General features: G+C 38.8%; 1 protein-coding gene across 1 annotated transcript in view; it reads right to left on the bottom strand.

Moving 5' to 3' along the window:
- LOC102764125 (metabotropic glutamate receptor 8) overlaps positions 1 to 9100 on the bottom strand; it is a 384604-nt gene that overhangs the window by 276500 nt on the left and 99004 nt on the right. The gene's annotated exons all lie outside the window — the stretch shown is intronic.

Here is a 9100-nt window from a genome sequence, read left to right as displayed (position 1 = left end):
ATTAGCATATTCCCTCCTTATTAGATAGGATTGTACCATCTGTTCATGAAAATTCTAGCATTACTTTTATTTTCTTAATAATTGATTATCATTACAAATAAACTATAGAATTATTTAAACTACTTCTGAAAACTGGAACTTTTTAAAGAAATGCATCCATTTTTAAAATTTGTTGCAGATTAAGCCTGTTTTCTGCATGCAAAAAAAAAAAAGGAAAATAACATGGGCTCTGAGATCAGACAGATCAAGATTTGAGACACTGCCTCTGAATCTCTTATTCTTACTTATAAAATGGGAATTTATATCTATGCTGCTTGGTTGTTGTGAGGGTGAAGTACAGGGCATCTGGCACATTATATAGTGACTCAATGGACACCATTATTTTTCATGAAGGGCTACAAAATACTCAACCTTCTATAATGTGCAACACTTCTTCAACTGTACAAATTAAATAAACATATAAGCCATACATGTGCGTATACTTATTTAACAGACATGATAAAGGCGATTTACATTCAATGATTAGGAACAACCACCCTGCAGCCAGTCTGCCTGGGTTCAAATCTCAACACCACCATTTACTAGTTTTAAGGCTTTGACTAAGTCCCTTAAATCCCCATGCCTCAGTTTCCTTATCTGTAAAATTGGGATAATAATAGTATTTGCACAAAGGGTTGTTGTCATAATTAAATTAAAATAATTAAGGCAGTCTGAAGAGTATGTTGAAAACAATAAGTATTATAAAAGGGGATACTTATTAGCACCAGTCATTAAGATTTGTGCTGGATAATTACCATTAGGTAAACTAATACATTCCTAGTGCCTGATATCATGGAGTGAGACCTGGGCTAAGATCTAAAGGGTGAGGCAGGGAAGTAGGGGGGAGGGAGCACAGAGTCAGGGTGACAGTAATGGCAAAGACTCAGGGACAGAAGAGGCAGAAGAAGATGAGGGGCTGAAATAAGGCCAGGGAAGCTGAAGTCCAGCAGGCTCAGGTAAGGCCCGAGAAGTGGGTGGGGCTAGATTAGGGGACCTTTCTGGCCACCTGGAGTCAATCTGTCTTCTTCTAAGAGCAATGGGAAGCCATTGAAATGTGAAATAGGTTTCCCATTGCAAAGGAGTGCTGGGTCAGAGGAATAGATAGGAAGAAGGAAAACATGGATGGGGTAGGCTGGATTGGAGGCCATTTTATAATTTGAATGCGGGCATATGGTGGTGTGGGCTAAGGTGATAATACATATGGAGAATTGTAAATGCCCTTGAGACATGTTAGGAGATAAAGATTAACAGGGTTTGATGGAACTGAAGCAAAGGGTGCTGTCAAGAGTGACTTCCAGGTTTCTGGCTTCTAGATCTGAGCAGACCCTGCCAAGGCCAGAATACACTGTCCCACCAGGTAACTGCATATCTGCCTAATGGGTGATCAACAGCATGTCTTAGCTTCTGTCAAAACAGGCCAGGAAGATGCCAATGGCCTGAACCTCCTGGAAACTGTCTGCTCTTGTGGCATGGTGGGGATGTATCCTACCTGATTTGTGGCATTTGGTGGGGATGTATCCTACCTGATTTGTGGCATTTGGTGGGGATGTATCCTACCTGATTTGTGGCATTTGCATGTTCATGTCAAGGTCCCATCACTGGGTTTGTATTTTTATTATTACTTATAAACTCCCTAGGATGTAAATTACAACCCAGAAACTGGAGAAGGAGATGGCACAGGAATTGTTTCTGAGACTGTGCTATCACTCAGCAACTGACTTCAGCCATTCTATTGGCAAGTTATTCATGGAACTCTCTCAGGTATTCTCTTCGGAACAAAAAGCTGAACAGTAAATATGACAGTCTGCATAAAAACACACATAGGAAATAAAACTTTTCTCCTTTCCTCTCTCTCTAGTTCCATCTTCCTTCTCCCCCATTTTCTCATTGAGATTGTGTCAACAATGAAGTAACGTTAGTATGAGAACACAAATATGAGACTCTAGAACTTGTGTTTAATATAATAGAAATGATCATACCAAAACAACCCTAAAGGGCATCCTATCTGCTGTTTTTTAAACTTCATGACATAACTTAATAGTGGTTCTTAAAATCAATGTGGTGGGTCTCATTTCTGTATTTTTTAAATGAAGAAAATAGAAATTATGTGCATCACATACAGTAACAGGAAGTATTATTTCTTTTCAGTTGTGAGGCATGTATGTACTGGGTTGCCATATACAATAAATTATTAACCCAGAGTGTAGTCAAAAACTTTGAAACTCCTGGACCTAGTTCACTCTTCTTATTTTGCAAATGGTGAAACTTGGGTAAAGGAACATTGAGTAATTTTTCCAGGGCAACAGCACAGGAAAAGGCAGAGTCAGGACTAGAACCCTAAGGACCTAATCACAGGACTCTTCTCTTCACATCATGCTCCTTCCTTTCAGCTGCCTTTTCTTTCTCTGGGTAATTAAGTTCCACTGAGGTTAAGTACAACTCGAGGGAATCACTAAGTGAGTTTGCCCATGAGGAATGAAAAGCCTTGAAAGAATTAATTAAATGAAGTATGGGAAGAAATTAATAACACAAAAGTGTGAGTTATGGTAACTCTCTCCTGCCAACTTAAAAAGGAGGATCAGTGGAAACCAACAACATCCAAAGAACCTTGCTCTTTGGTTTAAAATGCCAAAAAATATAAAAGCAAATGATTTTATAACAGAAAATTACATTTAAAAGAGAAAAGCAGAAATACCTTTAAGTATAAGATGCATATCCTTCCAAATGAAAAATTGAGGGTATCAGTGTGTACTACTGGGCCACCCAGATGAAAAAGGAAAACAATTGTTGCCTCCATACAATGTGGTCAATCCTCTGGGTGACTGACTGGGTCTTTCACTTTTCTTCCCAATTTTAGGGGTCACAGCCCAGGCGTAGTCTAATGCCAGTGGCTGATTAAAGCAGGCCGCAATCTGTCTGGCAGAGTTTCTATGTCATCCTTCAAAGGGACAGGGACCAGACGAGATGACCTCTCTTGTTGTCTCCCAATTAATTCAATCAGCTCTGCTTCTATCAGACATCTTCAGGGATGCAAGCCATCCGCTCATTCCAAGTCCTCACCAGGAATCCGTAAACACAGAGGCTGCAGACTGTGTTTAATGAACAAGGAGGATTCATCTTTCAGTCTTGAGTTGCAGCTTGTTTCTAAATATTATTTTCTCTCCCAATAATCTACAGCCACATAAAAGGCAAGGGTTGTGTCTGCTTCCTTTGAATAACCATCATGCCTAGTCCGGTACCCAAATACACCTTAGGTCAATATCAATGTGTGTTCAACCAACCAGAACTGAATGTCTTTCAAAAGAAGGGCATATCAATGATAGTTCCAACTGGCTGTGCATAAAGCCTCCATCCCTTGCACTTTAATATTTTATGAAATGCCACTCTAGGAAACTATTATAGGATAGAATAAAGCCCAGCTGGGAAAACTTTTGTCAAATAAACTAAAGCCATCCTATATAATAAAAGGTTAATATGCAAATTGACCGGTCGCTATGACATGCACTGACCACCAGGGGGCAGATGCTCAATGCAGGAGCTGCCCCTGGGGGTCAGTGTGCTCCCACAGGGGGAGCACTGCTCAGCCAGAAGCCCTGAGCTGGGCTTATGGCTGGAGAGCACAGAGGTGGTGGCAGGAGCCTCTCCCACCTATGCAGCAGCACTAAGGATGTCTGACTCCCAGGAGCAGGCCTAAGTCATCAGTCAGACATCCCCCAAGGGCTCCAGGACTACAAGAGGGCACAAGCCAGGCTGAGGGATGCCCTCAAATGTACAAATTTTGTGCATCAAGCCTCTAGTTTTTAAATAAATGAACATAAAAGGCAGAGTTAGTAAGGGGTGTTAGTGTTTTGTTTCTCTCCACATGGACTGGTAGGATAATTTTCATAATAGAAAAAAGAGAACATCTAGGACTAACTATACTAGACAGTGTTGAAACAGCAGATCCAAGAGGAGGGAATTGCTCATTTCAAAGCACTCATCAATCAGGTACCTGTGGCTGCACTTCATCACTTCCTCCACAATCAATAAGACATCCGTATTCATTAAGCAGAACTGGTACACACCGTCGCCTAAGATTAAAAATTGTAGCTTTTGACTAGGAACATACTTTACAATGGAAAAGCAGTAGATTTGTTTGACAAGTTGGGGTGTTTTTTTTTTTAAATCTAACTAATATAAGCTGTGATGTCCTTCAAGATTACATATAAATGAAATTAAAGCTCATGATTTAGTGCAAGTCCTATCTGGACCTACAAAACTTTCCAAGACAAAATTGGAATTCCGGCCCTGGACGAACTGATTTAACTACCAAGGATCTGTTCTGGCAACAAGCCCCAGTTTTGCCTTGAGAAATGGAGCATGACCCATTGGAATGATTGCTCCTGTATGCAAATGGGAAAAAACTAAAAATATTTTCATCTTTAAACTTTTAATGCAGGAAAATGCAAGAAAATTGAAAATATTTTCATATTTAAACTTTCATCACATGCTTTAAATATCAAAACACATTTTGTGAGAAAATTTATAAATAGAAATTTAATATATTTAGAACCAATGTGAAATCATAGCCTGAGATGCACTTTAAATTTATTTCTAACAAATCTGCTCTTTGGATTCTGTTCTCGGTGGTTTATTTTTACTCACCAGATTATGTTACTAACATCAAGGATGTAGATAGAAAACAGGGAGATATAATAAAGGAAACATTTAGACATAATGGCTCAAGTGTACAAATGTTCATAAACAGCCTTCTTTTTAGAAGCTAAGAGGAAGAGACTAAACATTAATTGAGATCTGTTATGAGGCAATTACCATACTAAACAAGTTGGCTATGTTCTTACATAATTCTTGCAATAACTCTATGAGGCAAGTTTTATTATTCCCATTTTTTAAATAAGAAAACTGAGTCGCAGGTTAAATAGGTTGCCCATTATCAAAGACATACTAAGACATACTAACCCTGCATCAATCAAGGCAGACACTCTAAACTGTATCTGTCTATTCAGACTGGCTTGCCTTTTCCATTACAACTCAGGCCTGTTCCATAAACAATGTTCCCAGATACCGCACGATGGATCTAGGTTAGATATAAACTGTTACCAGGCCCTTGGTTAGACCTGTCTCATCTAACAACACAACTTTAAGGGCTTGGTAAACATTTGGTCATTGACTTTTGATGACAATCTTGTGTGTTCAGCTTCTGTATGAAGTAGCAATTTTAATATGTGAGTTTTCTGATAGTCTTTTTTTTAAAAAAAAAAAATGGTTGTAGGAATGAGACAGACTTAGATATGGGGTCATCTGGTAAACCACCCTCTCTTTCAGAGCCAAGCTTTTTAAAAGAGCATTTATGCTTCCACTTTCTCATTGCCACTCACGTCTTGACTCCCTCAGTTTGACTTCTAGCTCAACCACACATCAAGACTATCTAGACAGAGACCATGATTTGTACCTCAGTGCTAATTCACTGCCTTTCCATAGTATTAGAGCTCGGGATTTTAGCAGGGCACATGGCTGACCAGAATAAAAACTTGATTTTTCCAAACTCCTTTATATTTAAATATAGCTACTAATAACATGTAAACAAATGCATAGAGAGGCAACATTGGGGAACCTTTCCCAAAAAACATGAGCATGTGACCTTTGCCTCTATCATGTTTCATCTTTTCCTCTCTTCTCCACCTAAAAGGCAAATGTGATAACTGGAGTTCTACCACCATGTGGAACCAGGAGGAATTGGATTGACCCTATAGATGGCAAAATAATAAACTAGAAGCCCGGGTCCCTGCAGCCCAGTAAAGCAGAGCCATTGCACCATTCCTGAACTGCCTCCTCTGGGTTTATCGGACAGAAAAATAGAGCTGTCTCTCATTTAAATGAGTGTCATTTCCCCTTTCTGTTGCTTATAGCTGGACATGATCCTAAATGATATACAACCATGAACTCTTTGTGACAAACCCACTCACCACATTTGGACTTTCAATTGTACCAATTATTATGAGGTAGTCTGGAAAAGTAGAAAAATATAAAATTTAGCCCTCGCTGATGTGGCTCAGTAGCTGAGTGTAGATCCAAGAACCAAGAGGTTACAGTTCGATTCCTGGTCAGGCCACATGCCCGGGTTGTGGGCTTGATCCCCAGTAGGGGGTGTGCAGGAGGCAACCAATTATGATGTTTCTCTCTCATCATTGTTCCTATCTCTATCCCTCACCCTTTCTCTCCCTCTAAAAATCAATAAAAGCATCATATATATAAATAACATATATAATTTTAATAGAAACTACTCTACTTACTAGTTCTGTTACTTATGATAAATGACTTACCTTTTCTTCGTATTCATCAGTGAATGAGGGAAAAATGAACCTACTAAATCAAAGTGTTGTTAATCAAATGAAAACTACTATTTCTTGTGCCCTCTTTGACAGGATGCAAGTCATTTGAGATTACAGATTTTACACCTTTATCAGCCTAAGTACCCCTTTATAGTTTTATCTACTTATCAAATAATGGGCATTCTGGCTTCTTACAAATAAATCAATTGTTGTTCATAAAATAAACAAAGAAAATGCTCTTTTTTTAACATCTTAGCTTTTATTTGCTGTAGCATATACGTGTGTGCGTTAACAATTTAGTAGACTTTTTGGTTCTATTTTTGGGTATTTGATCTCTTTTTTTCCACATATTTGTAAATCACCATACCCAACTACAGTAAATTCTACAGAAATATAATTTTTAGTAGCTTCCCTGATTTTCAGAGAAATTCCTAAAACTTTCTTTTTGTTATCAATTTCATTTTCTTGAATGAAAAATGACAGCTGAAAATCAAATACAAATGACAAAAGGTGGTGGGGGGGGGGGGAATCTTCACCTAATTCTTTCTTTTTGAAAGTTTAGATTAGAAAATACTCTTGTCCTGTTTACTTTCTTCTGTGAACCTTTGGTTTAATCCAATAGAAACAGAAGTCATTTAAGATATGTATAGTTATCCTATCTTTCTTTTTTAAATATATTTTTATTGATTTTAGAGAGGAAGGAAGAGGGAGAGAGAGAGACAGAAACATCAATGATGAGAGAGAATCCTTGATTGGCTGCTATCTCCAGGCCCCACCCTGGGGATCCAGACTGCAACTAGTGCATGTGCCCTTGACTTGGAATCAAATCATGACCTCCAGGTTCATAGTTTGGTGCTCAAGCGCTGAACCATGCCAGCTGGGTGATCCTTCAAAAATCTCTTTCAGATATCCTTTACATTTCCGTGTTTCCAAAATTGATAGGCACACCTCATTATATTGTGCTTTGCTCTACTGCATTTTGCATATATTGTGTTTTTTAAAAGTTGAAAGTTTGTGGCAACCTTATGTCAATCAAGTCAACTGGCACCATTTTTCCAAAGTATTTGCTTACTTCTTGTCTCTGTGTCACATTTTGGTAATTCTCTCAACATTTCAAATGTTTTCATTGTTTATTATATTTGTTACAATGATCTGTGATCAGTGATCCTTGATGTTATTATTATAATAGTTATGAGGCACCACAAAATATGCCCAGATAAGACAATAAATTTAATTGATAAATGTATATGTACTGAGTGCTCCAATTGATTATTCCTCCATCTTTCTCCCTCTATTTGGGCCTCCTTATTCCCAGAGACACAATACTGAAACCAGGCCAATTACTAATCAATGTTCTCTAAGGTTTCATGTGAAATGAAGAGCCACACATCTCTCGCTTTCACTCAGAAGCTAGAAATAATTAAGTTTAGTGGCGAGAGCATGTCAAAAGTTGAGGTAGGCCAAAAGTTAGGCCTCTTGTGCCAAATATTTAGCCAAGTTGTTAATGCAAAGAAAAATTTCTTGAATGAAATGAAAACTTCTACCCCTGTGAACACACTCACGATAAAAAAGCAAAGTAGTGTTATTGCTGATATGAAGAATGTTTTAGTGGTCTGGATAGAAGATCAAATCAGTCACAACATTCCCTTAAGCCAAAACCTAGTCCAGACCAAGGCCTTGCATCTCTCCAATTCTATGGAGAGAAGGGAGGAAGTTGCAGAAGAAAAGTTTGAATTTAGCAGAGGTTTGCTTATGAGGCTTAAGGAGAGAAGCAGTCTCCATAACATAAAAGTGCAAGGTAAAGCAGCAGGTGGTGGTTGGGAAGCTGCAGAAAGTTATCCAGAAGATCTAGCTAAGATAACTAATGAAGGTGGCTATACTAAAAAACAGATTTTCAATGTAGATGAAGCAGCCTCATAATAGAAGACGTTGCCATCTATGACTTTCATAGCTAGAGAGAATTCACTGCCTGGTTTCAAAGCTTCAAAAGACAGGCTGACTCTTTTGTTATGCGATAATGCAGCTGGTGACTTTAAATTGAGGCCAATGATCTGAAAATCCTAAGGCCATTAAGAATTATGCCAAATCTACTATGCGTGCTCTCTATAAATGGAACAACAAATGGATGACAGCACATTTGTTTACAACATGGTTTATCAAATATTTTAAACTCACAACTTCTCAGTAAATAAGATTTCAAAGTATCATTGCTCATTGACAACTCACTTGGTCACCCAAGAGCTCTGATAGAGATGTATAACAAGATTAATGCTGTTTTTATGCCTACCATCACAATATCCATTCAGTAGCGCATGGATCAAGGAGTAATTTCAACTTTCACATCTTATTATTTAAGAATACATTTTGGGAGAGAAACTAAGATGGCGGCAGAGATAAACACCGGGAAGTTGATGCCGCTAACAACAATTGATTAATACCTCAGAAAAACAATACGGACATCATCCAGAACCACAGGAAGCCTGGCTGACTGTAAATTCTACAACTAGAAGGAAAGAAAAGCACACTGAGAGCAAGAGAAGCTGCAGAAGAGAAGCACAGAGGTACAGGGCTCGCGCGCGCGGAAAGGGGCTGGCACCCGAGGACGCGGCGGTCTTTTTGAATCCGGAGGGAGTCACAAGCTCCCGACGGCTCTGAACTCCGGTTCCGGGAAGTCTCTGGGGACCCAGGACTCATGCGGGGAGAAACTGGACTGTCTGGCAGCAGGCGAT

Source organism: Myotis davidii, unplaced genomic scaffold (assembly GCF_000327345.1).
Source record: "Myotis davidii unplaced genomic scaffold, ASM32734v1 scaffold927, whole genome shotgun sequence".
Taxonomy (NCBI): domain Eukaryota; kingdom Metazoa; phylum Chordata; class Mammalia; order Chiroptera; family Vespertilionidae; genus Myotis; species Myotis davidii.
Note: the sequence above shows the minus strand (reverse complement) of the source record. Positions and strands in the feature narration are given on the sequence as shown.